Source organism: Lepidochelys olivacea (genome assembly GCF_965140295.1).
Source record: "Lepidochelys olivacea isolate rLepOli2 genome assembly, chromosome: 2".
NCBI classification, from domain to species: domain Eukaryota; kingdom Metazoa; phylum Chordata; order Testudines; family Cheloniidae; genus Lepidochelys; species Lepidochelys olivacea.
The window spans coordinates 19,855,286-19,881,836 of NC_140412.1; positions in this window are offsets into that span (position 1 = coordinate 19,855,286).

The following is a 26,551-nucleotide window of genomic DNA, read 5'->3' on the forward strand; positions in this document are numbered from 1 at the left end:
TGGATCACATCCTTAATGATATTAACACTGAAATTAACACCTGGCTGAGGTTAATGAATGGGAAGGGGATGAGTTAGCACTAGTGCTTTTGGTATTGTTTGACTGGAGACCGCTTCCTGCAGGGCTGGCTTGAAGGAAAACTGCACTGATTTGAATGCATATTAAAAAGAGATGTTCAAAGCTCTTGTGAAAGATAAACTGTTATTTTATTCAAAAATTTCTTTAGAAGAAGAGGTAACAGAGCTATCAGCTTTGAAAGGCTTGTCATGCCTTCCCTGAATCTTATTACACACTATTGGATTGCCAAAACAGAACAACACTAGTTGATTAACTCTTCTGTAATATATTTAAGACAGTTAAGCTATTCCACTAGGGCTGTAAGTTTAAGGGGCCTGAGCTCTAGATGTTGATCATAATGACTTGCATAACATTGTTGCGGTCTATTAGCAAAAATACACTAGCCTTCCCTTTAGTGACTTTCTGCATGGAAAGAGCTGCAAGTCTCACTTTCAGGCTTTTCCGTGCACTCTGTAAGAAAGAATTCCATACACAAGGGAGCAGGCCAGACCTTTGTTTGTTCTCAATATTTGGAGGCCAGGGCTGTGTTGAGTGGGTGTGTGGATGCATTAAGACTATCTCTACTTGAGGATAAGTCATTGGGGTTGAATAAACAGTCTAGCTGCACCAGTGCGAACTCCAAGAGTAGACAAGAAAGGCTGCCATTTGCATTGGTGGAATTTAACCTGGTTTCAAGAAGAAGAAGGTTGCACTTGAACAAATGGTGGCTTTGACTGTTCACACTAAGGGTTACTCTAGTGCAAAAACCCAGCTAGTTTTAAAGTAGAGCTTGATACATTTATGAATGGGCTATATGACAGGGTTGTCTGGGATAGCAGGGAACTGACCTCAGTGATCAAGGAGGTCCCTTCCAATCATATGTCTCTATGTTCCATGTACGCTGATGGCTACAATTGGGGTAAGTCATCAAGCAAGAAAAGGCCTCAGACATAGAACAGGCATGTGTATGCTAGTTCAATCCGTGTGCTATGTTAAATAAGTTTTCTTCACTAAGCTAAAAAGATGCAAGAACAGCTTAGGTATGATAAACAAGCAAGTGCAATCACTGCCATTTTATATAGAAGCCCACCCTTTGGAGACATTCCTAGACAAATGCACAATTTTACATCATCCTGTCTTACTTCATTTGTCAGGATACTGGCAGGTAGGCAGCCCACCTGTACCACAACAACTGTTTTCCTGCAGTTCTGCGTGGTGGGGCTTTAGCTTTCTTCCCTGGGCTCTAGTGAGTCTAACACTGGCCATGCTTGGCGGACCGTCCCCCTGAAACCTGCTCATGGCTCGAGCCCCGGATCCCTGGTTGAGAACCACTGCTTTACCCTTTTTGTTTGTTTTCTCTATCATGTTGCCCAGTGAAAGCCTATACTTCCCAAGGTATACATATCTGAAAAATTTGACTTTAGTTGTTTCAAGTAGGGCACCCAAAGTTAATAAACAACCTTGAAAATACACGCCTAAATTTCTAGAGATTGCTACATGAGGTTGCAAATCAATGCATGTCAACAGCTTTCAGGTGTAATAGCCTATATGCTCCTCTAATCTATTTACAAAACTGTTTTTAGCATAATTTTTGCTGCTACAGTGTAGTTTAGTTTACATGCAATCAGAACAAACTCAAAACTTTTTAACAACACTACAACTAAATAGCTTGAGGAGATGGACAGTTTTTAATCAGTAGTGACTGCTGCATATTAAAAATAGCATGGGAGATGAAAATACATCCGTGAACATTTGCTACCAGCATAGATTTAAAAAAAAAAAAATGCAGCCAGAAAAGGCCACCATAAAACTACTTCACTTGACTGATTTCAGTTTATTGGTAAGAAGGAGGGTGTGTGTGTCTCTCCATATCAGATAAGGGACTTTTCCCTTGCTCCACTGTGAGAGATGAACATGTTCATCCAGCAGATAGTAGCAATAAAGTTGCATCTTTCCTTTGTTCTACTAGACATATGCTACATCAAATAAAAGTAAGGGGAATGGATTTGAAACACATTGCAGTAAAAGCCTTTTAAAAACCTATTTATAATTAACTTGTGGAACTCCCCGCTGCAGTTTATTATAAAAAACAAATGGCTTAGTAAGATTCAGAAAGTAATGAGATATTTTGAATGAATAATAATATCTGAAGATACACTAGCTAGCATGAAATTTATATAAAATGTATCTGAATCTTCTTACTTTAGAGCCTAAGGCAGGGCAAGATAGTTTACCCCCCCATGGTGTAGGATTTCATAATTAAAGAGGTGCATTTTGAAGGAGGGGGAGTTTCACCTTTTTCTGAAACATCCAAGATAGGTGTCTGCCAAAGATGGGATACTGGATTATGGATGAATGGTCTGATCCAGCATGGCATTGTCTACACCAGTAGTTCTCAACCAGGGGTCCGGGGTCCCCTAGGGGTCCTCGAGCAGGTTTCAGGGGGCCTCCAAGCAGGGCCAATATTAGACTCACTGGGGCCCAGGGCAAAAAGCCGAAGCCCCGCTGCATGGGGCTGAAGCCCAGGTCCCTGAGCCCTGCCACCTGGGACTGAAGCTGAAGCCTGAGCAATGTAGTTTATGGGGACTCCTGTGGCATGGGGCCCCAGGCAATTGCCCTGCTTGCCACCCCCTAACGCCAGCCCTGGCTTTTATATGCAGAAAACCAGCTACTGTGGCACAGGTGGGCTGTGGCGTTTTTATAGCATGTTGCAGGGGCCTCAGAAAAAAAAGGTTGAGAACCTCTGCTCTACACTCCTACAGCCTACACAATGGGAAATTTCAGGCCTGTGCTGCAAAAACAACTGTATCGGGGACATGCTTACAACAGAGTTGTCTTGTGACTTGGTTAAAACACTGTTTGGGCTTTAAGCATAGACAGAACCACACCATGTCTTCCCCATGTCTACACTGTGCTGTAGACCTACTCTCTCCAAGGCTGGCAGTGGCCAGCGCATGGGTCTATGATTCAGGAAGCCTGCGTGAATGGCTAACAGCCACTCAATGTGCAGCAGCAGTCAAAAACGCTAACAGAATATTAGAAACCATTAGAAAAGGGATAGATAAGAAGACAGAAAATATCATAATGCCACTGTATAAATCCATGGTACTCCCACACCTTGTTTCCTGCATGCAGGTCTGGTTGCCCCATCTCAAAAAAGACATATTAGAATTGGAAGAGGTACTGAGAAGGACAACAAAAATGATTAAGGGCATTGAACAGCTTCGATATGAGGAAAGATTAATAAAACTGGAACATTTCAGCTTGGAAAAGAGTCTACTAAGGCTATGTCTTCACCACCACTTATGTCGGCAAAATTTATGTTGCTCAGGGGTGTGAATATTCCACCCCCCTGAGCGATATAAATTACGCTGGTATAAATACTAGTGTGCACAGTGCTATATCAGCAGGAGAGCTTCTCCTGCTGACATAGCTGCCACTGCTCATTGGGGTGGATTAATTATGTTGAGGGGAGAGCTCTCTCCCGGTGAAATAAAGCGGCTACATGAGAGAGATTACAGCAGCACAGTTGCATTGGTACAGCTGTGCCGCTGTAAGATCTCTAGTGTAGACATAGCATAAGAGGGTCTATAAAATCATGACTGGTATGAAGAAAGTGAATAAGGAGGTGTTATTTACTCCTTCACATAACACAAGAACCAGGGGTCACCCAATGAAATTAATAGGCATCAGGTTTTAAAACAAACAAAAGGAAGTGCTTCTTCACACAGTGCACAGTCAACCTGTGTAACGCCTTGCCAGGTGATGTTTAAGGCCAAAAGTATAACAGGATTAAAAAAATAAATTAGATAAGTTCCTGGAGGATAGGTCCATAAATGTCTATTAGCCAAGATGGTCAGGGATACAACCCCATGCTCTGGGTGTCCCTAGCCTCTGATTGCCAGAAGCTGGGAGTGGATGACAGGGGATGGATCACTCGATTGCATGTTCTGTTAATTCCTTCTGAAGAATGTGGCATTGGCCACTGTTGGAAGACAGGATACTGGGCTAGATGGAACATTGGCCATATCAGGTCAGACCATTCTTATGAGTGCTAATTCTGGCTCTGAGCTTGAGTGACCTTGCACAAGTCAGGAGTCCACCTCCCTGTGCCTCCTCTTCCCTTCCTGTCTTTTGTCGGGACTGTCTCTTGTTGTGTGTTAGTACATGCATATGACAATAGGGTGGTGTTCTTGGTTAGGGCCTCTAGGCATTGCCATAATACAGGGGTTCTCAAACTGGGGGTGGGGACCCCGCAGAGGGTCGGGAGGTTATTACACGGGGGGTCACGAGCTGTCAACCTCCACCCCAAACCTTCCAGCATTTATAATGCTTTACCTCCAGCATTTATAATGGTGCTAAATATATTAAAAAGTGTTTTTAATTTATAAGGGGGGGGTCACACTCAGAGACTTGCTATGTCAAAGGGGTCACCAGTAAAAAAGTTTGAGAGCCACTGCCGTAATACAAACAATACTGGTAGAGTTATGGCAGTTTGGTAATACTGCTCAGCCCTGTTTACACTGTAAGACTGTACATGGTTCCCCAGTCATTTTTTGCAGTGTAGAAGGGCCCTTTGCTTTAGCCACTCTTGTCTTGCTTCCCATCGAAGGACAAACTGCAAAACTCCTTTGCACAGTGGTGAGCAGAGTAAGGGCTCACAAGGAGGAGAAGGGCCTGATTGTGAAATCTGTACCTGTGCTGTTGGATATAAAGGGATTAACTTCTTCAGTTGACTTCATTAATGGTTGAAAGCCCTGTTAAGAGGGATCTTTATAAACACTCCACAGTTAAAGAAACAATTGGTAAAAAAGGTGTTCCCAAGATAATGCTAAGAGGGCTTCTCCCTTGTGACCAGCTATGGAGAGTGTCTCTCTTCTTTCTACTTATCACCTAATTCAGAGAGGGCAAGGTATTTTTTGCATCTAGGGGATGAGAACACTATTTACACCCTGGCCTTGGATGAAAGGAAGAAGTCGTTAATGAGCTAAAATTCCTGTTATTACTATTTGTGTTACATTAGACAAAAGACTGAGGAGGCCCTGATAACAGACTTCAAATATATTAAGGGCTGGTATGAAGACTAGGGTGATCAATTGTTCTTCATGTCATCACAGAATATCAGGGTTGGAAGGGACCTCAAGAGATCATCTTGTCTAACCCCCTGCTCAAAGCAGGACCAATCCTCAATTTTTTGCCCCAGATCCCTAAATGGCCCCCTTAAGGATTGAACTCACAACGGTGGGTTTAGCAGGCCAATGCTCAAACCACTGAGCTATTCCTCCCTCACTGCTCTGGAGGTAGGACAGGAAGTAATGGGTTTAATCTGCAGCAAGGGAAATTTTAGGTTAGATCGTAGGAAAAACTTTTTAAACTATAAGGATAGTGGCGCTTTCCTGGTTGGTGGTTTTGGAACCCCCATCACTGGATGTTTTTAAGAACTGGTTAGACAAACACCTGTGAGGGGTGGTTTAGGTTTAGTTGGTCCTGCCTCAGAGCAGGAGGCTGGATTTGATGACCTCTTGAGGTTCCTTTCAGCCCCACAATTCTGTGATTAGTATGTAGCAGTCCCATCGTGCTAGGTGCTGCACAGACATATAGGAAAGGAAAGTCCATACCCCAAAGAGCTTACAATTGAAATAGACAAGACAGGTAAAAGGAGGGAGGGGAGACAGAGGCTAAATGCCTCAAGATCATACAGCAGGTCAGTGGCAGAACCAGGAATAGAATTCAAGATACCTTAACTGGACCACATTGCTTCTGCTTCTCAGAAATATTGAGTGACCCCACCTCCTGCTGGCTTCAGTTAGGGCTTGCCTGCCACAAGTTGTACGGCTTTAACTATACTGGTATAAATAAACAGCACAACCCTCTTAAGTGCGGATGCAGTTATATCAGTATAAAGGTGCATATATCAGTACAGCTGATTCCCATATGGGAAGGCACATCTATACTGCTGTAGCTGGGTCCACGTTAAGGGCTTGTCTACACTGGCAAGTTTCTGCGCAGTAAAGCAGCTTTTTGCGCTCAAACCGCAGACGTGTACACACTGCCGAGCCACTTTGTGTGCAGCAACTCCTCAGTTGCAGCGCTGCAGAAAACCCATCTCGACGGGAGCCGTCAGGCTATTTGCACAGGGGTTCCAGCGCTCTATTGCCAGTGTAGACACCTGATTGCTTTCGGCTCTGTAATTGGCCTCCGGGGCTGTCCCATAACGCTCTGCTCTTCGTTTTGAACTCGGCTGCCCTGGAGACATGAGCCCTCCCCTTTCGAAGCCCGGTTTCTGACAGCGGTTGCGTGCTGTGCCGATCTGCTCTGGGACACAAAGCAAACCATTCATGTGGAATGCTCGTGCTGTTGAACATAGAGGCAGGTGTGTAGAGGTGTGTGTGTGACAGAGAGAGAGACAGAGATTGATTGCTGTGCAGAGAGCCCAGGGAGGGAGGCAGGGGTTAATGTTGGGGTTTCCCCCTCCCCCTGCCTCACAACTGGTTGCTTCCTTCCGCTCTGTCCCCCAAAATACACAGTCTCTCTCCCCCACTCCATACACACACACACTCCCTGTTACACACTCCCCCCCTACACACTTTTGTTGAAAAGCAGCTGGCAATATAGTAGGATGCCCATGGAACAATGGGATTGGGAAATCTGCATCATGTGATGCTGTGCCTTCCCCATGAGGCATTGCAAACCCGTCAAAGCACCCTGTGGCCAGTTGCACAATGGGATGGCTACCACAACGCACTGCTGTCTTTGCTGTTGCAAGAGCTCCTAGTGTGGATGCGCTCCAGAGTCACAAGGAGCACAGTGTGGGCACGCAACAGCTGTTTAATTCCAGCATTTTACCTTATGGCGCAGAAACTTGCCTGTGTAGACATGCCCTAAGGGTTGTACCAATTTAATTATTTTGGTAGAAAATCATACCCCTCAGTGAAATAGTTAAGTTGGTACAAAAATTGTGGGTGCTCAGCCCTTCTGAAGATCAGACTTTAAATGCATAAGTAATTAGTAGCTTATGTACGTATATATGCAAGCCCACATACATCATGTGCTAATATCTACTTCTAGATAATATGTTATTAGCACTGTGCAGTTTAAGCAGCCAAAATACAGTTCTTTGCTTTCAGGATTATGCTTTTAACAGCTTTCCTTGTCATCTTTCCCCTCCAAAGCAAGCAGAAAATGATCACCAATGATATTTGATCTAAGCACGTTTTGTAGAGTGTATTTACGCACAGCGGTTCCACATGGAAAATGTAAGACCATCATATTATTTTTACACTGTTATGATTCATCATTACTAGTTAAACCCAGACAATGTGTTAGACAAATGATACAGACAGTGTCTAGACACAGAATAGATAGAACACTCCAAGAAGCCTAGAAGTGGGGAATTGCCAGGATTTTTTATTTCCGTACGTTATTATCATTATTGACTTGTTCCAGCCTTGTCAATACTAGGAAAAGCAGTACACATGTTGCAGATGCACTCTTTCGAGCACTCGTGTAGACAGGGCTCAGAGGTTTTCATGACCCGCACCAGGTCTACACTACAGGCACTACAGTGGCACAGCTGCAGCAATGCCTCTGTAACACCCTAGTGTAGACGCCTCCTACAGCGGTGCAAGGTTTTTTCCCAATCAGTGTAGCTACAGTGACAAAAGAAGTCTTCCAGAGACCTAGTCACAGCTACACTGAGAGGTTAGGTCAGTTTAACTATGGTGCGCTCAGGGGTGTGAATTTTTCACATTCCTGAGCACTGTAGCTATATTGACTTATCTTTTAACTGTTAACCACTGGGGCCTGGTCTACAACTCCTTCACCCTGTTTACACTAGCACTGAGGCCTCATCTACACTAGAAAATACTGTAGTGTGGATGCAGTTATGTCTTTATAAGCCAATATAGCTTTTCCCATATGGGAAGGGGAATCTATCCTGGTATAAACACATTTATACCTATATAACTGCACCCACTCTCAGGCTTATAGCAGCATAACTCTACAGGTAGGAGTATGATTTTTCTACCCAACATAGGGTATGTCTACACTGCACTTGGAGACTGATATCCGTGTGAGCTTTAATCTAACTAGTGTGGTGAAAAATAGTAGTGAAGATGTGGTGGTGCAGACCCTGGCATGGGCAGTACAAACCCACCTGGGACTTTCTTTGCTAGCCTGTGCTGGGATCCGTGCTGCTGTCTTCACTGCTATCTTTAGCAGCACTAGTTAGATTAAAGCTAGCACAGAGATGCCTACATGAGCTGCAATTATGCTTTCCATTGCACTGTAGACATACCCACTATTATACCAGCACAACTTTCAAATGTAGACCAGGCTTAGACCTCTGGTACAGCTACACCATTACTGAAAAATGGGTACTGCTTTTTCTGACATAGATGTCCCCTCCTTGTGGGCATCCTGGAAGAAGTAAGTATTTAGGAAGGAATGAAACGGAAAGTGGCTAGTGGCTAGCATGGATTGGGCTTTGGAGAGTAATCCCCACAGGGAGCGGCATGGAGATGGTTGTGGGAGAAATGGCCTAATAGGTCATTGAAGCTAGTGTCAGCCAAGAGGGGATGGGAGGGACAATGCAATAAGCATTAAGGTGGTAACTAGCTGCAGAAGTCATTGCGGATTCCTCATGGGGCCATATGTGCAAAGGTCTGGAGATGGGGAAAAAGAAAGGTCTTTGAAAATTACACAGATCTGCTACATGTTTTGAATTCTCTCCTCTAAAGAGCTCTTGGAATAAGGTGTGGGCAGGAGAATGCAAGCCATGCATGTACAGCGACTGCAACACTTAGGGTACATCTACACTGCAATTAAAAACCAATGGCCGATCCATGCCAGCTGACTCAGGCTTGTGGAACTCGGGCCAAGGGGCTGTTTAACTGCAGTGTAGATGTTCAGGCTTGGGTCCAAACCTCTACACCTCAATTAAACAGCCCCTTAGCCTGACCCTGACTCAGCCACAGGTGTCTAACTGCGATGTATACATACCCTTAGACCATTGGTTCCCAAACTTGGTTCGCGGCTTGTTCAGGGTAAGCCCCTGGCGGGCCGTGAGACGCTTTGTTTACCTGAGCGTCTGCAGGGACGGCCGCTCGCAGCTCCCAGCGGCCGCAGTTCGCCGTTCCCGGTCAATGAGAGCTGCGAGAAGCGGTGTCCCAGCCTGCGCTGCTCCCCGCAGCTCCCATTGGCCAGGAATGGCGAACCGTGGCCAATGGGAGCTGCGGGCAGCCGTACCTGCAGACGCTCAGGTAAACAAAGTGTCTCACGGCCCGCAGGGGCTTACCCTGAATGAGCCATGAACCAAGTTTGGGAACCACTATACTAGATGGTGTCCCTGGTCTCCTTCCATTGCAGCACAGATACGTGCTGCCCCTTGCTCACAAACTGTGTTTTCACCACAAGCCAAGCCCTTTGTGTATAATCACTTCCAGCATTTGCCCATTCAGAACTGACTCCTGAAACTGTTTGCATGGGTGTCCATGAAATTGTTGTGTTTGGGGATCAATTTTAGCATCAACAGGATTGCTTGAAGGACAGTCCAGTGGTCAAAGCACTAGCCTAAGACTCTGGAGATCCAGGTTCAATTCCCTGCTCTCCCACAGACTTCCCAGGTGAGGGTGGGCAAGTCACTCAGACCTGGTTTACAATGAAATGTTAGTTGACCCAGCTACATCCTTCAAGGGTGCAAAAAAGCCACACACCAGAGCAATGTAGTTAAGCCAATCTAACCCCTGGTGTAAGCAGCGCTAGGTCAACAGAAGGCTTGGGCTTGTGTACAAGCAGTTTCCTGTTGTGAGGGAGAAGTATGTAGACTGCATGGTGAGAGGGAATGGGCTAGAGAAATGCCACAAGGGTAACTGCAAGGGGAATAGGTGTGACCTGCTATTGTCTTAATATTCCTACATCAAAGCAAGCTGCAGTGCCATATAATTGCTTTAACACACAGGGTCTGCCAGCAGAAAGCATGGAGAGTGAGGACAGGTAGGAACTCAAACAGGCCTTCTGAGGATGCCTGCAATCCCTGTGTAGCTAAACAGCGAAGCACTGATCATCGAACCTGTTGATTACCTGCTGAGAAATATACTGGCTTTACTGACATCCTGATCTTGATGTCAAATTTCCACTGAGAAATAAGTGTTTTTATAGCTACTGTATGACATGATGTGTTCCATACTGGCCCTCCAACCAAACTAGAGACCAAATAGATCTCAGGGTAAGATCTTTGCTCCTGCTATGGACCATTTGTGCCATCCCAAAAGACAAAGGAGCCAGACTTAGTTTAACCAGTTGCCTGAGGATTTCCCTGCTTAGCTGTATATCATGAACTCTGTATAGTTAATAACCAATGAAGATTCCCTTTAGAAAAAGCAGTATGGACTTCTGATCTAAAGGGGCTGAGGGCTGCCCTTGTATATCACCATGAAGTTATAACTTCAAGTTCATGAGGTCAATATTCCTAACTGGGTAGTTACACTCTCCCAGCTATATCTATCCCACTCCTCCATTTTCAGCTGGATAAGGTATTCTTCACTTCCTGTCCTAAACTGTTCCGTTAGTGCTTTAAGCTCCTTGGATGGCAGGCATTAGAGAAGCTCAAAATATTATGAAGGATTTATAGTAAGAAACTGAGAGGCAAGGCAACTTTGGTCTAAAAGGAGGAACTATTAAGGGTAGGACAGCTGCTGTGTGAAATGTTTACAGTGAAACCACTGGAAAGTTGCCTCATTTGGTATTTTGTTCCAAACTCACAATTCAGCCTAGGTTTCTCATCCATGAGCCTTTTGAGAAAACCTGGTTCCAGTTTTCACATGCGGTAAGTTTCTATAGGCTTGGCTAAACCAACTACATTGATGTAATCTCAGAGCAAGTCTCCCTAATCCAGATCAGCCTTTGGTTTTCTGATGCAAAGATACAACCTTCACAATGTATACTGAACATCTGCTGCCCTCCACGGAGTGACTGTCTCTTGCTTATTCTAACTGCTCATGTGGTCCCCCATCATTTTAGTGCCAGAGACTCTGCGACACAGGCAGAACAGAGAGTTGCCTAGGGCAGCAACAGGGCCTGTTCAGTCAGACAAGTCCCCTTCTCTCCTCCCCATTAAAGGTATTTTGGTCTTCCCTTTCCCAGTTGTAAGGCATAAGATTCTCAGCCTCATGATCTTCCCTCATGGGCAAAACCTCAGCTCCCTGCCCAACACTTCAGTATTCTGTTGATGTTCCCCTCAATGCAGTTGCAGGAGGAGTGTTACAACTATCTTTTTTTCAAAAAGAGGTGACACAATTACCCCTGCCAGATCCGAAATGCTCTCCTATGTCATCTGAAGGGGAGGTGGGGCTGATTGGTGACGGGAACACAACTTCTGCCTTTGTTTGAGGATGGGTAGAGGGGAAGAGTGGTGGAGGTTTCCTTGCCCTAGCTGCTATCACAGAGCTGTGATAAACAGAGAGACAATCTGACTCCACAGGGAGCTCGTTATTTTCAGCTCAGAGTCTCAGGGCCTCGTCTAGAGTCAGGAATAGCCCTGATGCATCAGTTCGTGGCTAGCAGTCACTGTTGCTGCCCCCTAAGCATAGGCAAGGGAACACTGGGATTGCCTCAATCTTGTTTTCTCCCTGCTGGGGGCATAAACTCTGGGGTCTTTCTGCAGTTGTCGCTTGCTTGAAATGACCCTAGCAGCAAATCAGCTGGGATAGCAACTGCTCAGTAATAGTCTGTGAGGGCAACAATGCAGAGGTGGCACATGGGGGGACCCACACTGAGGGGAGGGGGGGATATGACCCCAGCTCGCTGCTTGGCTTGCACTGAGCATGCCCAGTAACATCTGCTGAAGCTGCTGCCCTCACTCTGCCCCCACCCCCCAACTCTGGGCTGATGGGGTAGACATCTGTTAGTTTGCCTAGGGCTTAGGAGCCAGCTAACGATTGTGATAAAACAATAAACCAAGTGCAGCAGCAAAGGTGGGAAGTCATCCCAGCCTCAGCCGTGCCATTCACTTCTATGTGATGTGAACTTTAAGGCCTAGTGGGGAACAGGAGCCATTTGAATGTTAAAGTCGTTTGGCACAGGTCAAACAATGGTCCCAACTATGCTTCCATCAGGCCCCGTTACAACACGGTTCCAGTTTGGAGGGAAGACTCAGCTAAGGTCCCATTTTTGGCATTGTCTAGGTGAGGAAGTTGGACGGATGAGTTTGGAACCCAGTTATGCAGGTACTCCGATGGGGCACAAATAGCGCTGATCAGAATTTTTCACCTGAAAATGTTTTTCCAACAACCTTCCTCCCCCATCATTTTTGTCAAAAATCAAAAGTATTTAAAATGTCAATTTTGATGCATTTTCATCGAGAATAAAATGAACGGAAGCATTTTGACAATGTGCAAGTGCTGGAGGAACCAACTGGGGCAGAGCTCTTCTTGACCTGCTGCTCACAAACTGGGAAGAATTAGTAGGGGAAGCAAAAGTGGATGGGAACCGGGGAGGCAATGACCATGAGATGGTCGAGTTCAGGATGCTGACACAAGGAAGAAAGGAAAGCAGCAGATTATGGACCCTGGACTTCAGAAAAGAAGACTTTGACTCCCTCAGGGAACTGATGGGCAGGATCCCCTGGGAGAACAACATGAGGGGGGAAAGGAGTCCAGGAGAGCTGGCTGTATTTTAAAGAATCCTTATTGAAGCTACAGGAACAAACCATCCCGATGTTTAGAAAGAATAGAAAATATGGCAGGCGACCTACTTGGCTTCACAGCGAAATCCTTGCTGATTTTAAACACAAAATAGAAGCTTACAAGAAGTGGAAGATTGGACAAATGACCAGGGAGGAGTATAAAAATATTGCTCGGGGATGCAGGAGTGAAATCAGGAACTCCAAATCACACCTGGAGTTGCAGCTAGCAAGAGATGTTAAGAGTAACAAGAAGGGTTTCTTCAGGTATGTTAGCAACAAGAAGAAAGTCAAGGAAAGGGAGGGCCCCTTACTGAATGATGGAGGCAACCTACTGACAGAGGATGTGGAAAAAGCTAATGTACTCAATGCTTTTTTTGCCTCTGTCTTCACGAACAAGGTCAGCTCCCAGACTACTGCACTGGGCAGCACAGCATGGGGAGGAGGTGACCAGCCCTCTGTGGAGAAAGAAATGGTTCGGGATTATTTAGAAAAGCTGGAAAAGCACAAGTCCATGGGGCCGGATTCGCTGCATCCGAGAGTGCTGAAGGAGTTGGCCAATGTGATTACAGAGCCATTGGCCGTTATCTTTAAAAACTCATGGTGATTGGGAGAGGTCTCGGATGACTGGAAAAAGGCTAACGTAGTGCCCATCTTTAAAAAAGGGAAGAAGGAGGATCCTGGGAACTACAGACCAGTCAGCCTCACCTCAGTCCCTGGAAAAATCATGGAGCAGGTCCTCAAGGAGTCAATTCTGAAGCACTTAGAGGAGAGGAAAGTGTTCAGGAACAGTCAGCATGGATTCACCAAGGGCAAGTCATGCCTGACTAATCTAATTGCCTTCTATGATGAGATAACTGGCTCTGTGGATCAGGGGAAAGCAGTGGATATTCCTTGACCTTAGCAAAGCTTTTGACATGGTCTCCCATAATATTCTTGCCAGCAAGTTAAAGAAGTATGGGCTGGATGAATGGACTATAAGGTGGATAGAAAGCTGGCTAGATTGTCAGGCTCAACGGGTAGTGATCAATGGCGCCATGTCTAGTTGGCAGCCGGTATCAAGTGGAGTGCCCCAAGGGTCGATCCTGGGGCTGGTTTTGTTCAATATCTTCATAAATGATCTGGAGGATGGTGTGGATTGCACCCTCAGCAAGTTTGCAGATGACACTAAACTGGGAGGAGAGGTAGATATGCTGGAGGGTAGGGATAGGATACAGAGGGACCTAGACAAATTGGAGGATTGGGCCAAAAGAAATCTGATGAGGTTCAACAAGGACAAGTGCAGAGTCCTGCACTTAGGACGGAAGAACCCCATGCACCGCTACAGACTAGGGACTGAATGGCTCGGCAGCAGTTCTGCAGAAAAGGACCTAGGGGTTACAGTGGACAAGAAGCTGGATATGAGTGTGCCCTTGTTGCCAAGAAAGCCAATGGCATTTTGGGCTGTATAAGTAGGGGCATTGCCAGCAGATCGAGGGACGTGATCATTCCCCTCTATTCGACATTGGTGAGGCCTCGTCTGGAATACTGTGTCCAGTTTTGGGCCACACACTACAAGAAGGATGTGGAAAAATTGGAAAACATCCAGTGAAGGGCAACAAAAATGATTCGGGGACTGGAACACATGAGTTATGAGGAGAGGCTGAGGGAACTGGGATTGTTTAGTCTGCAGAAGAGAAGAATGAGGAGGGATTTAATAGCTGCTTTCAACTACTTGAAAGGGGGTTCCAAAGAGGATGGATCTAGACTGTTCTCCGTTGTAGCAGATGACAGAACGAGGAGTAATGGTCTCAGATTGCAGTGGGGGAGGTTTAGGTTGGATATTAGGAAAAACTTTTTCACTAGGAGGGTGGTGAAACACTGGAATGTGTCACCTAGGGAGGTGGTAGAATCTCCTTCCTTAGAAGTTTTTAAGGTCAGGCTTGACAAAGCCCTGACTGGGATGATTTAGTTGGGGATTGGTCCTGCTTTGAGCAGGGGGTTGGATTAGATGACCTCCTGAGGTCCCTTCCAACCCTGATATTCTATGATTCTATGAATGTCGGAACATCCCATTGCAACATTTTCAGAAGGTTTCATTGTGACATGTTGACGTTTTCAGAACATCCCTGTGATAGGGCACCACTCACCTTTTGAGTGCCTCCTAGCAGCTAGGGGTGGTACTGCAATCTTTTCCTTACTCCTGGTGTCCCTGTACGTTGCTGCCCTCGCTAGGCAGACATACAGTGGCTCAGCCCTCTGACCAAGTCACACAATCAAACATGGATCCCTTCCAGGGTAGCAAAGAGTTCACTAAACTGTTTGCCCTCACCATGGTCTTCAGCCGCATCTCTGGGGCCTTTATATCCAACCCTTCACTTAGGCCTCTAAAAGGCCTTAGGCAACTGTGCCAGTGGGGGAACCTAGCCCCACCCACTACTCCACAGACCAAGGACCCTATAAACAGCATATACATACTGCTTCCTTCTGTTAGCAACTGCTGCTGCATTCCCTGGGCTTCTTCTAATCTACTCTCTTTACCTCCACCCATTACCTTAGGGCAAGAGCTCTCAGGTTCTCTTACTCCCATGTTTAGCAAATAGAGCCCATCAGGTTCCTTTGGCCAGAGCACCCTTCTGGCCCCAACCAAGATGCTGCACTCCTTTTATGTGAGCCTGCTGGGCTCTGATTGGCTGCTTCTACGTACCCTGTGATGAAACCCCCTTGGGGGCTGCCAACTGATATGCCAAGACTACTTCTGCCCCTTCTTTCCCTGCCCTCCCAGCTTGGGACTTCAGTGCCCTGCCTGGTTTGAGCCAGACCTGCTAACCTGCTGCAAACCCAGACCCAGGTCTGAACCATGTCCCCTAACAGCTGTAGGCTTAAACTGAAAGCAGCTTAAGAAGCGTTCCTGTCTTATCACTCAGATGCTGGACTCCCAGTGGGGTCCAAACCCCAAATAAATCCGTTTTACCCTGTATAAAGCGTATACAGGGTAAACTCATAAATTGTTCACCCTCTATAACATGAATAGAGAGGTATGCACAACTGTTTGCCCCCCCCCAGGTATTAATACATACTCTGGATTAATTAATAGGTAAAAAGTGATTTTATTAAATACAGAAAGTAGGATTTAAGTGGTCCCAAGTATTAGCAGACAGAACCAAGTGAATTACCAAGCAAAATAAAATATAACACGCAAGTCTAAGTCTAGTACAGTAATAAAACTGAATACCGATAAAATCTCACCCTCAGAGATGTTTCAATAAGTTTCTTCCACAGACTGGACTCCTTCCTAGTCTGGGCACAATCCTTTCCCCTGGTACAGCCTTTGTTCCAGCTCAGATGGTAGCTTTGGGATTTCTCATGATGGCCGCCCCCTTTTTTCTGTTCTACCCACTTTTGCATAAGGCGGGGATCCTTTGTCCCTCTGAGTTCCCACCCCTGCTTCTCAATGGAAAAGCACCAGGTTAAAGATGGATTCCAGTTCAGGTGACCTGATCACATGTCACTGTAAGACTTCATTACCCACTTGCCAGCCCACAGGTATACAGGAGGACTTACAAGTAAAACAGAGCCATCTACAGGTAATTGTCCTGGTTAATGGGAGCCATTAAGATTCCAAACCACCATTAATGGCCCACACTTTGCATAATTACAGTTGGACCTCAGAGTTATATTTCATATTTCTGGTTTCAGATACAAGAGTGATACATTTATACAAATTGGATGACCACACTCAGTGGATTAAAAGCTTTGTAATGATACCTCACAAGAGACCTTTTGCATGAAGCATATTCCAGTTACATTATATTCACACTTATTAGCATATTTTTATAAAATCATATAGAGTACAACATCACACATGCTTTCTAGACGGGCCTAGAGGACCCACTTTTGCTGCTTCTTTCCTGGGACAGGGTGTAGTAGGACCACGGGGACTCCAGCAGGGGTCCACAAAGGCCTGGGTGGTATACCCTTATCACAGTCCCATTTCATACTTTTGTTTCAAGACAACTTTTTAAAACAAAATTAATTGTTTTTTAATATTAAAAATATTTAAAAGTTTTCAAAGATCAAAATCAGAATGAAATGTTTCCATGTTGTCAAAACTAAATGTTTCAATCAACCTGAAACAAAACAAAAAAACTTCTGGGATTTGTTTTGCGGGAAATTTCTAAATTGTTTGTTTTCATTCCATTTTGGAACAGAAAACATTTTGAAATCTTAGAATTTCCTGCCAAATGGAAAAATCAGGTGCCCTCCAAGTTGTAGTTACAGGTGCCTTACAGCAAGTTAGCTTAGCTCAGTAAGGAACTGAATTTACATTAAAAATTGGAACTTTATTGTCCTCTAATTTGGCTGTGACTGTGGAATAGATATGTTTGGGCACGCAGTTACAAGTGGGCTGTGACCCAGAGTATTATCACATAGTTTGGCTTTCCTGTGAAGATATAACCAAACCATGTTATTGTGCTGCTCTCACAGGGAAGGACATAGTTGCCCAATAGGATAACATTTGATACATGCATGGGCCCTTGCTTTCTGTACAACATACTAATCAGCACAATTTTTGAAAATGGTTCAACCAACATGATTGTCCTAGCCACTAGATGGCCTGTCTACAAGTAAACCATTTAAAACCAATTCTGTCTGTGTTGAATTTTCAATAGTGCATAATCACAGTAGCACAGATCTGAGATATAATAATTTGGTTTACGGGACAGTCACATTTGTGTTAGAACAGTAATTGCAGCATACACATTAAGAAGCAGATTCTGATCTCTTTTATCTTAGGTATGTCTACACTACAAAATTAGGTTGATTTTATAGAAGTCGATTTTTAGAAATCGATTTTATACAGTCGATTGTGTATGTCACCACTAAGCGCATTAAGTCGGCAGAGTGCATCCTCAATACCGTGGCTAGGATCGACTTATGGAGCAGTGCACTGTGGGTAGCTATCCCACAGTTCCCACAGGCTCTGCTGCCCATTGGAATTCTGGGTTAAGCTCCCAATGCCTGATGGGGCAAAAACATTGTCGAGGGTGGTTTTGGGTACATGTCATCAGTTGCCCCTCCCTTCCTGCCTCCCTCCATGAAAGCAATGGCAGACAATCATTTTGCACCTTTTTTCCTGGATTACCTGTGCAGACGCCATAGCATGGCAAGCATGGAGCCCGCTCAGCTCACCACTGCTGTTGTGAGCATTGTAAACACCTTGCACATTATCCTGGAGTGTGTGCAGAACCGGGCTAAGAGACGCCACCATGAGGACGATTGTGATGAGGACATGGAGACAGACATTCCTGAAAGCATGGGCTGAGGCAACTGGGACATCATGGCAGCAGTGGGACTGGTTGATACAGTGGAATGCCGATTCTGGGCCCGGGAAACAAGCACAGACTGGTGAGACTGCATAGTGTTGCAGGTCTGGGAAGATTCACAGTGGCTGCGAAACTTTCGCATGTGTAAGGCCTCTTTCCTTGAACTTTGTGAGTTGCTTTCCCCCCCCGAAGCACGGGAATACCAAGATGAGAGCTGCCCTGACAGTTGAGAAGTGACTGGCGATAGCCCTGTGGAAGCTTGCAACGCCTGACTGCTACTGGTCAGTCGGGAATCAATTTGGAGTGGCCAAGTGTACTGTGGGGACTGCTGTGATCCAAGTAGCCAATGCAATCACTGACGTTCTGCTATTAAGGGTAATGACTCTGGGAAATGTGCAGGTCATAGTGGATGGCTTTGCTGCAATGGGGTTCCCTAACTGTGGTGGGGCGATAGATGGAACACATATCCCTATCTTGGCGCTGGAGCACCAAGCCGGCGAGTACATAAACAGCAAGGGGTTCTTCTTAATGGTGCTGCAAGCACTGGTGGATCACAAGGGACGTTTCACCGACATCAGTGTGGGATGGCCGGGAAAGGTGCATGACACTCACATCTTTAGGAACTACAGGCTGTTCGAGCAGTTGCAAGAAGGGACTTACTTCCCAGACCAGAAAATTACAGTTGGGGATGTTGAAATGCCAATATCCTTGGGGACCTAGCCTACCCCTTGCTCCCATGGCTCATGAAGCTGTACACAGAGAGCCTGGACAGCAGTAAGGAGAAGTTCAACTATAGGCTGAGCAAGTGCAGAATGGTGGTAGAATGTGCCTTTGGACATTTAAAAGCTGTCTGGCGCTGTTTGCTGACTAGGTTAGATCTCAGAGCAACCAACATTCCCATTGTTATTGCTGCTTGCTGTGTGCTCCATAATATCTGTGAGAGTAAGGGGGAGACGTTTATGGTGGGGCGGGAGGTTGAGGCAGATCACCTGGTGGCCAATTTTGAGCATCCAGGCACCAGGGCGATTAGAAGAGCACAGCTAGGCACGCTGCGCATCAGAGAGGCTTTGAAAACCAGTTTCATGACTGGCCAGGCTATGGTGTGACAGCTGTGTGCGTTTCTCCTTGCTGCAAACCCGCCCCCTTTGTGGATTTTAATTCCCTGTAAACCAACCACCCTCCCACCTTCGATCAGAACTGGCAAAGGAAATAAAGTAATTATTGTTTTGAAACCATGCATTCTTTCTTTATTAATTAAAAAAAAAAAGTGAGATAACTGACAAGGTAGCCCAGATGGGGTGGGGTGTGGGAGGAGGGAAGGACAAGGCCACATTGCTTATTGTAGCCACACTACAAATCAAAACTGTTTGAATGACAGCCTTCTGTTGCTTTGGCCATCCTCTGGAGTGGAGTGGCTGGGTGCCCGGAGCCTCCCCCACCATATTCTTGGGCGTCTGGGTGAGGTGGATATGGAACTTGGGGAGGAGGGCAGGCAGAGATACAATGGATGCTGCGGGGGTCTGTGCTCTTGTTGGCTTTCCTGCAGCTCCACCAGATGCTTCATCATGTCTGTTTGCTCCCCCATTAGCCTCAGCATCGCCTCCTGCCTCTGCTCTTTGCGCTCACTTAATGCTTTCCTGGCCTCTGCCACTGAATGCCTCCATGCATTAAGCTGTATTCTATCAGTGCAGGAGGACTGCATGAGCTCGGAAAACATGTCATCATGAGTGTGGTTTTTTTCGTCTTCTAATCTGCGATAACCTCAGGAACGGAGATGATAGGGGGAGCATAGAAACATTTGCACTTGGGGGGAGATAAAAAGGGAGAGTAAAATTTAGGATGATACATTTCTGAGAACAAAAGGGAGACACTTTCACAGTGAATCAAGCAATTCATAGCAGACAGCACGTGTGCTTTAGGTACAAGGTCGCATTTTGCCTTTTATATTGAGTGCCTGCTGGTATGGTGACACATCACAAATGGCTGGGCAACAGAATTTGTTTTCCAGGCAGCCATGGTAAGCCAAAGGGTACGCGGGGTTGGCTTCTTATACCTTCATAACATGTGGGAATGGTTTCAAACTGCAGCACCATCCTTTCCCATAGCAAGGAATGCTGGTTGGGTTTCACATTTAAAAGGAGGGGCTGCAGTTTTCAGCATACACCTCCCCCCACCCCGTCGTGTGGCTATTCTCTGGGATGATCCCTTTTAGCCAAGCACAAACAACCCAGCATGAATGGGGTCCTTTTACTGTTCCCTTACAAAAATTCCCCTATTTCAACCAGGTGACCATGAATGATATCACTTTCCTGAGGCTAACACAGAAAGATAAAGACTGAATGTTACGTGAATGCGACCAAAACCCAGAACCATTCGCTGCCATGCTTTGTGCTGCAATGATTCCAGACTACTTGCTACTGGCTTGGCGTGGTAAAGTGTCCTACCGTGGAGGACGAAATAAGGCAGCCCTCTCCAAAAACCTTCTGTAAAGGCTTTCAGAGTACCTCCAGGAGAGCTTCATGGAGATGTCCCTGGAGGATTCCCGCTCCATCCCCAGACACGTTAACAGACTTTTCCAGTAGCTTTACTGGCTGCGAATGCATCCCAATTCTTCAGGACAAATCAAACATTAAACACTATTGCTTTTAAACCCTGTACTGTAGTTACAAATGTGCACTCACCAGAGCTGCCTTCTCTGGCTTCAGGGTTGGGGATCCCCCCTTGGGGGGGTATTGGCTCCAGGATGATGAAAAGGTCCTGACTGCTGGGGAGAAAGGATTCACCACTTGCCTACTGTGCATTCTCCTCCTCCTCCTTTTCCTCATCCAGAAAATCCTCCTCCCTGTTGCGAGATACTCCCCCCTTGCAGGTGTCCATGGACAGTGGTGGGGTAGTGGTAGGGTCCCCTCCTAGAATTCCAGGCAGCTGATCATAGAAGTGGCATGTATGGGGCTCTGACCCGGAGCAACCGTTTGCCTCCTTTGTCTTTTGGTAGGCTTGCCTGAGCTCCTTAACTTTCATGCGGCACTGCGGTGTGTCCCTGTTGTAGCCTCTCTCCACCATGCCCTGTGCGATTTTGGCACATTTTTTAGCATTTCTTCTTTTTGATCAGAATTTGGCCTGCACAGATTCTTCTCCCCATACAGCAATCAGACCCAGTGTCTCCCTTTCGGTCCATGCTGGAGCTCGTTTGCGATTCTGGGGGGACTGCATGGTCACCTGTGCTGCTGAGCTCGCCACGCTGACCAAACATGGTCTGTGTGTATAAAAACATCCTCACTGCATTTTCCACTTTTATGCATCAGATGAAGTGAGCTGTAGCTCACGAAAGCTTATGCTCAAATAAATTGGTTAGTTTCTAAGGTGCCACAAGTACTCCTTTTCTTTTTGCGAATACAGACTAACATGGCTGTTACTCTGAAACCAAACAGGAAATTAAATTCAAAATTTCCTGGGGCTTTTCCTGTGTAGCTGGCTAGTGCATCGGAGTTCAAAGTGCTGTCCAGAGTGGTCACATTGGAGCACTCTGGGATAGCTCCTGGAGGCCAATACAGTCGAATTGCGTCTGCACCACCCCAAATTCAACCCAGCAAGGTCGATTTTAGAGCTACTCCCCTCACCGGGGAGGAGTACAGAAGTTGATTTTAAGAGCCCTTTAGGTCGACGGAATGGGGTTGGTTGTGTCGACGCATTCATTTTTAAATGGACCTAATGCGGCTAAATTCGACCTAACCCCGTAGTGTAGACCAGGCTCAGTGTAAACCTGCAGAACTCCACTAATGTCATTGGTTTCAGAGTGGTAGCTGTGTTAGTCTGTATCAGCAAAAGCAATGAGGAGTCCTTGTGGCACCTTAGAGATGAACACATTTATTTGGGCATAAGCTTTTGTGGGCTAAAGTGGCTAAAAGCCACTTCATCAGAGGCCTTGTCTATATGAGAAAGTTGTGCCAATATTCCTAAGGTGTGAATTTAAAGTGATATAGTTAAACCATTGAAAATCCTTGGGTGTACACTCTTATGCCAGTTAGTTTAAGTTGATTGGGAACTGGTTTAACTGAAACTGAAATAAGTCATTCTTCGGGCTTGTTCACACAAGGAAATTGGCTGGAATAGCTATTCTAGAATAAATTATTCTGGGATAGCTGCTTGTGTGGACATTCTATTCTGGAATAAAAATCACTTTTATTCCAGAAAAATTAGTGTGCTTCCAAAGTGGAGTAATTATTCCAGAATAAAATTATTTTTATTCTGGAATATAGTGTCCACACATGGAGCTATTTCAGAATAGCTATTCTGGTCAATTTCCTAGTGTAGACAAGCCCTGATCTTGTACAGAGATGAAGAAATAAGGGACATCCCTTGTAATAAGGGACTGTGTGGGCAACCCTATCTTGAATGGTCTCTGGGTAAGCCCTAGCAACATATTTGATACTCTACTGTGTCACAAGCAAACCGTTTGGATAATTTTTAACCTGAATGTCGGATTGGTTTATCAGCAGCAGGTGACCAAATAATGATATATACAGCTATCTGTGAAAACTGGGTCAGCAGGACAGCAGTTCCTTTTATGTCCCATCATGTTATTTATATTTATACCCAGGATCAAACCTGGGGCAGAAAGATGTGTGAATGAATCTGAGCCGTTATTGCGTTTCCTCTCTGTTATGCCTGCGAGCCTTTGATAATGGCACATCATAACACTTTCTATGATACAATCACTTTGATTGGCATAAATAGATAAAGGCAACACAGGGTAACAAAACCAAACCAGACAAACAAAACCCACATTTTAAAAAAAATGAAAGAATGGCAGATTAAGTGATTCAGGCCTGAATGTTCCCCAAGTCCCTGTTTTAGGTGCCTAAGGCCCCGTGGGACTGGTGTGATGCACAAACCTCCCACTGAAACCCTGTGGGGGCCTAATCTCATTCGGCGCCTACATTTTTGCAGTAAATGTTTCCTGGAAGGCACCTATACTTCTGCTTCTGAGCAACCACACTGCTGCCTCCCTCTAGGTGACCAGGTGCCTTGCTCCCACCTAAGCCCCAGAGCAAGTCAAAGACTGGAGGAAAATAGGTGTTTCGCCACCTAAATTGCTTACAGGGCTCCATCCAGTAGGAGTGCTCGGAGGGTGCCTACCAGATCGAGACCCCGGGGAGAGAGAATGAAGAAGAGGACCTCCCTCAGAACTTTTAGCCCATTGGCTAGGATACTCACCTGAGACGTGGGAGACCCAGTATCCAGCCTCCCTGCTCCAGTGACTTATTTTTCCAGAGTTCAACAGGAGAGACTGTGGGAGCCCCGCATCGGAATGTCCCAGAGCCCAGGGGATAGAGCACTCACCTGAAAAGTGGTAGTTCCCTGCTCAAATCCCTTCTCCCTACTGGGTAGAGGAGGACTTGAACTGGGGTCTCTATTATTTCAGTGGGGTAGACTAACTAGTGGGCTAAAATTTATGAGGGAGCTCTGTCTCATCTTCTCCCACTTCTCAGTTCCTTGCTAACGGTGTCGGTGCCTAATGCCAAGAGAGGGTTTGCAGCTAAGAATCCAATGCAGAGCTAGATGCCTCCATGCAGCTGGGATTTAGATGCCTGTCTCCAAAAGAGGGGTGGGCCTTAACACCCCCTCCTCTGGCTGGCATCTCCAATTGGAGAGCTTAGATGGCTCTCTGCCTAGCGGGCTGACTTTTGTGAATCCCAGTGAAAGGTGATTAGCTACTCCCCATTCCTTGTATGGGAGCTTAGGCGCCTAACGCAGGCTTTGTGGATCTCAATGATTTTCTAGGGGCTTCAAAGTTAGGTGTTGGGACACTCAGCATTACAAAGTCTAATTCCTTTTGTGCATTCAAGCCTTTGCATATGAAGGGCGCGGTCTGGGATTATTAGCTAACCAACAGGAATAAAAATAGATTTGATCCCAAAATATATATTAACAGCTACTAGTTTCAAGGTTGAAATATAGAAAGAGGAATTGCCATATCAGATCATGGTCCATCTAGTCCAGTATTCTGTCTCTGACAGTGATCAGTGCCAATTGCTCCTGGTGCTCCAGGTGCAAGAAATGCTGGAAAGGACAGTTAGCAATAAGAGCCTAGATCCTCAAGAGTATTTAGGGTCCTAACTTCCACTGAGCCTAAATATCTCTGAGGATCTGAGCCAATAGAAGATGTTTCTTCCTAGCCCAGAACAGTCAGTTTCCTTAAATTATCCTTATCCTATCAATTGTAGCTGGATGTTCTCATTATCTAGATACATGTCTAATACTTTTTTGAATCCTGCTAATCTCTGGGTCTAAGTGATCCCTAGTGGCAATGAGTTTTACAGGTTTATCATGCATTACATAAAAAGCATTTCCTTTTATCAATTTTAAATTTGTTGCCTTTCAGTTTTGTTGGATGGCTCTGTGTTTTTGTATTATGAGACATGGTAGATAGAAGGGTCTGATTTACCTTCTCTATATCATTCATTATTTTGTATATCTCCATCATATCCCCTCTTGTTCATATGCTCTGTTAATAAAACAGTCCTAATCTTTTCAATCTCTCCTTATACTACAGTGTTTCCATACCTCTGATCATTCCAGTCAGCTCTTCTTACCTAGGATTGGAAATTCAGAGATAAGGTTTCTCCCATAACCTCCTTCTTATCACTCTCTCATTCTGCTTTCTCTCCTCCCTTTCCATATCACCCTTATCTCTGCCCTTTGCATGCAGGCATCAGGAAAGGGTTTATGTGATCACTTAACATTAGGATAAGGTCGGACAAACTCTGCATCATCGAGGACTGTGCTACACACACAAATTGCTCTGATTTAACTAAATTGATTTCTAAATTGATTTAGTTAAATCAGTGCCACATCCTTGTGTGGACACTCTTAAACCAGTTTAAGAGTGGCTATCTATTTAGCTTAATTTGGTTATTATTGGATCAGTTATCAAATTAAGTTAAATCTATATCAGCTGCTCCTAAACTGATTTAAGAATGTCCACACAAGGGAATTGCACCAATTTAACTACCAAAAATCAATTTGGAAACCATTTTAGTTAAATTTGTAGTTTCTGTGTATAAAGTATGCCTGAGAAGTGTATTGGTAATTTACCAGGAGCCTGTGGGACACACCATTTTGCATATAAATTAGACGTGGGCTCAAGCCTCAAAGTTTGGATCCAAGTTGTAACTGAACTTTCTTAAAAGTTAGGGGAGGGTGTTTAGATCTGGAGTTTTGGTTCAGCCATTAAAGAGACAGGAGCCAATGTGGATTACTTGCCTCATCGTTTTGAGTATCGGTTTCACAATCTGGCCCAATGTGAGGGAAAAGTTAGTGATAACATTGACAGATGAGATACCATGAGGATGAACAACCTGAATAGAACAGATAGAACAGAAACATAGGAATTGCCAAATTGAGTGGGGATTACCACTCAATGCTCCATCTAGTCCAGTATCCTGCCTTTGACAATAGTCAATATTAGTAGCTTCAGAGAAAAGGGCAAATGATGCTGCAATAGACAGTTTTGGTATAGTTTGCGCCATGGAAAGTTTCTTCCTGACCCCCACAAATTAGAGGTTGGCTTATGCCCAGAAGCATGGGGGTTGATGCAGGAATATGGAGAACTTTCTGGAGGGGAATTAAAATAATATTTACCGGTTTGTTCTTTCAATGAAACCATCCTAGTGTCCTGTACAATTTCTGTTTGAAAAAAAGAAATAATTTTTGAGCTTCAGATATACCAATAATAATAATTTAAAGTCAGTGGTTTCTCTTTTTCAGCGGGTGCTTTTTAACATCAGACTAGTCAACTGGATGTGGGGCCTGATCCAAAGCCTAGTGGAGCCAACAGGAATCTTTGTTATTTGTATTACAATAGCACTGAGAGGCCCCAGTCAAAATCAGGTCCCAGGTGCTGCACAAACACATAGTGACAGACAGTTCACTGGAGGGAAAATGGAGGTTACACCACAAATGAAGGTGGGATTGTAGTGTTGGAGGAACATTTTCACTAGCTTTAATCTAGCTATGGAGGTAACAATAGTACTGAAGATGCGGCAACATGGACCTAAGCACAGGCCATAACCTGAGTACATACCCCGAGGCCTCGGCAGGTTTATACTGGGGTGGCTAGGCAGTGCTGAAGCCTGTGCCACCATGCCCTCACTCCCACTACTTCCTGTGCCAGTTAGATTAAAGCTAGCACACTATGCCTATCTGTGCTGCAATTACACCTTCTTTTGTGGAGCAGACATACCCATAGAGAGGTGAAATGATTTGCTCCAGATCACTCAGCAGGTGATCAGTGGCAGAAGTGGGAGTAAAATTAGATTTCCTGAGTCCAGGTCTAATGTCCTACCCATTGGAGAACACTGCCTCTCCAGTAGAGTCTTTCCATTGTCTTCATGGGCTTGGAATCAGGCCCTAAATACTTCAAATTTAGTTAAAACACACAACACCTCTGCTGCTGAGATTTGAATATCCATAAGCTCTTTGGGGGCAGGGACTGTCTTTTTGTTCT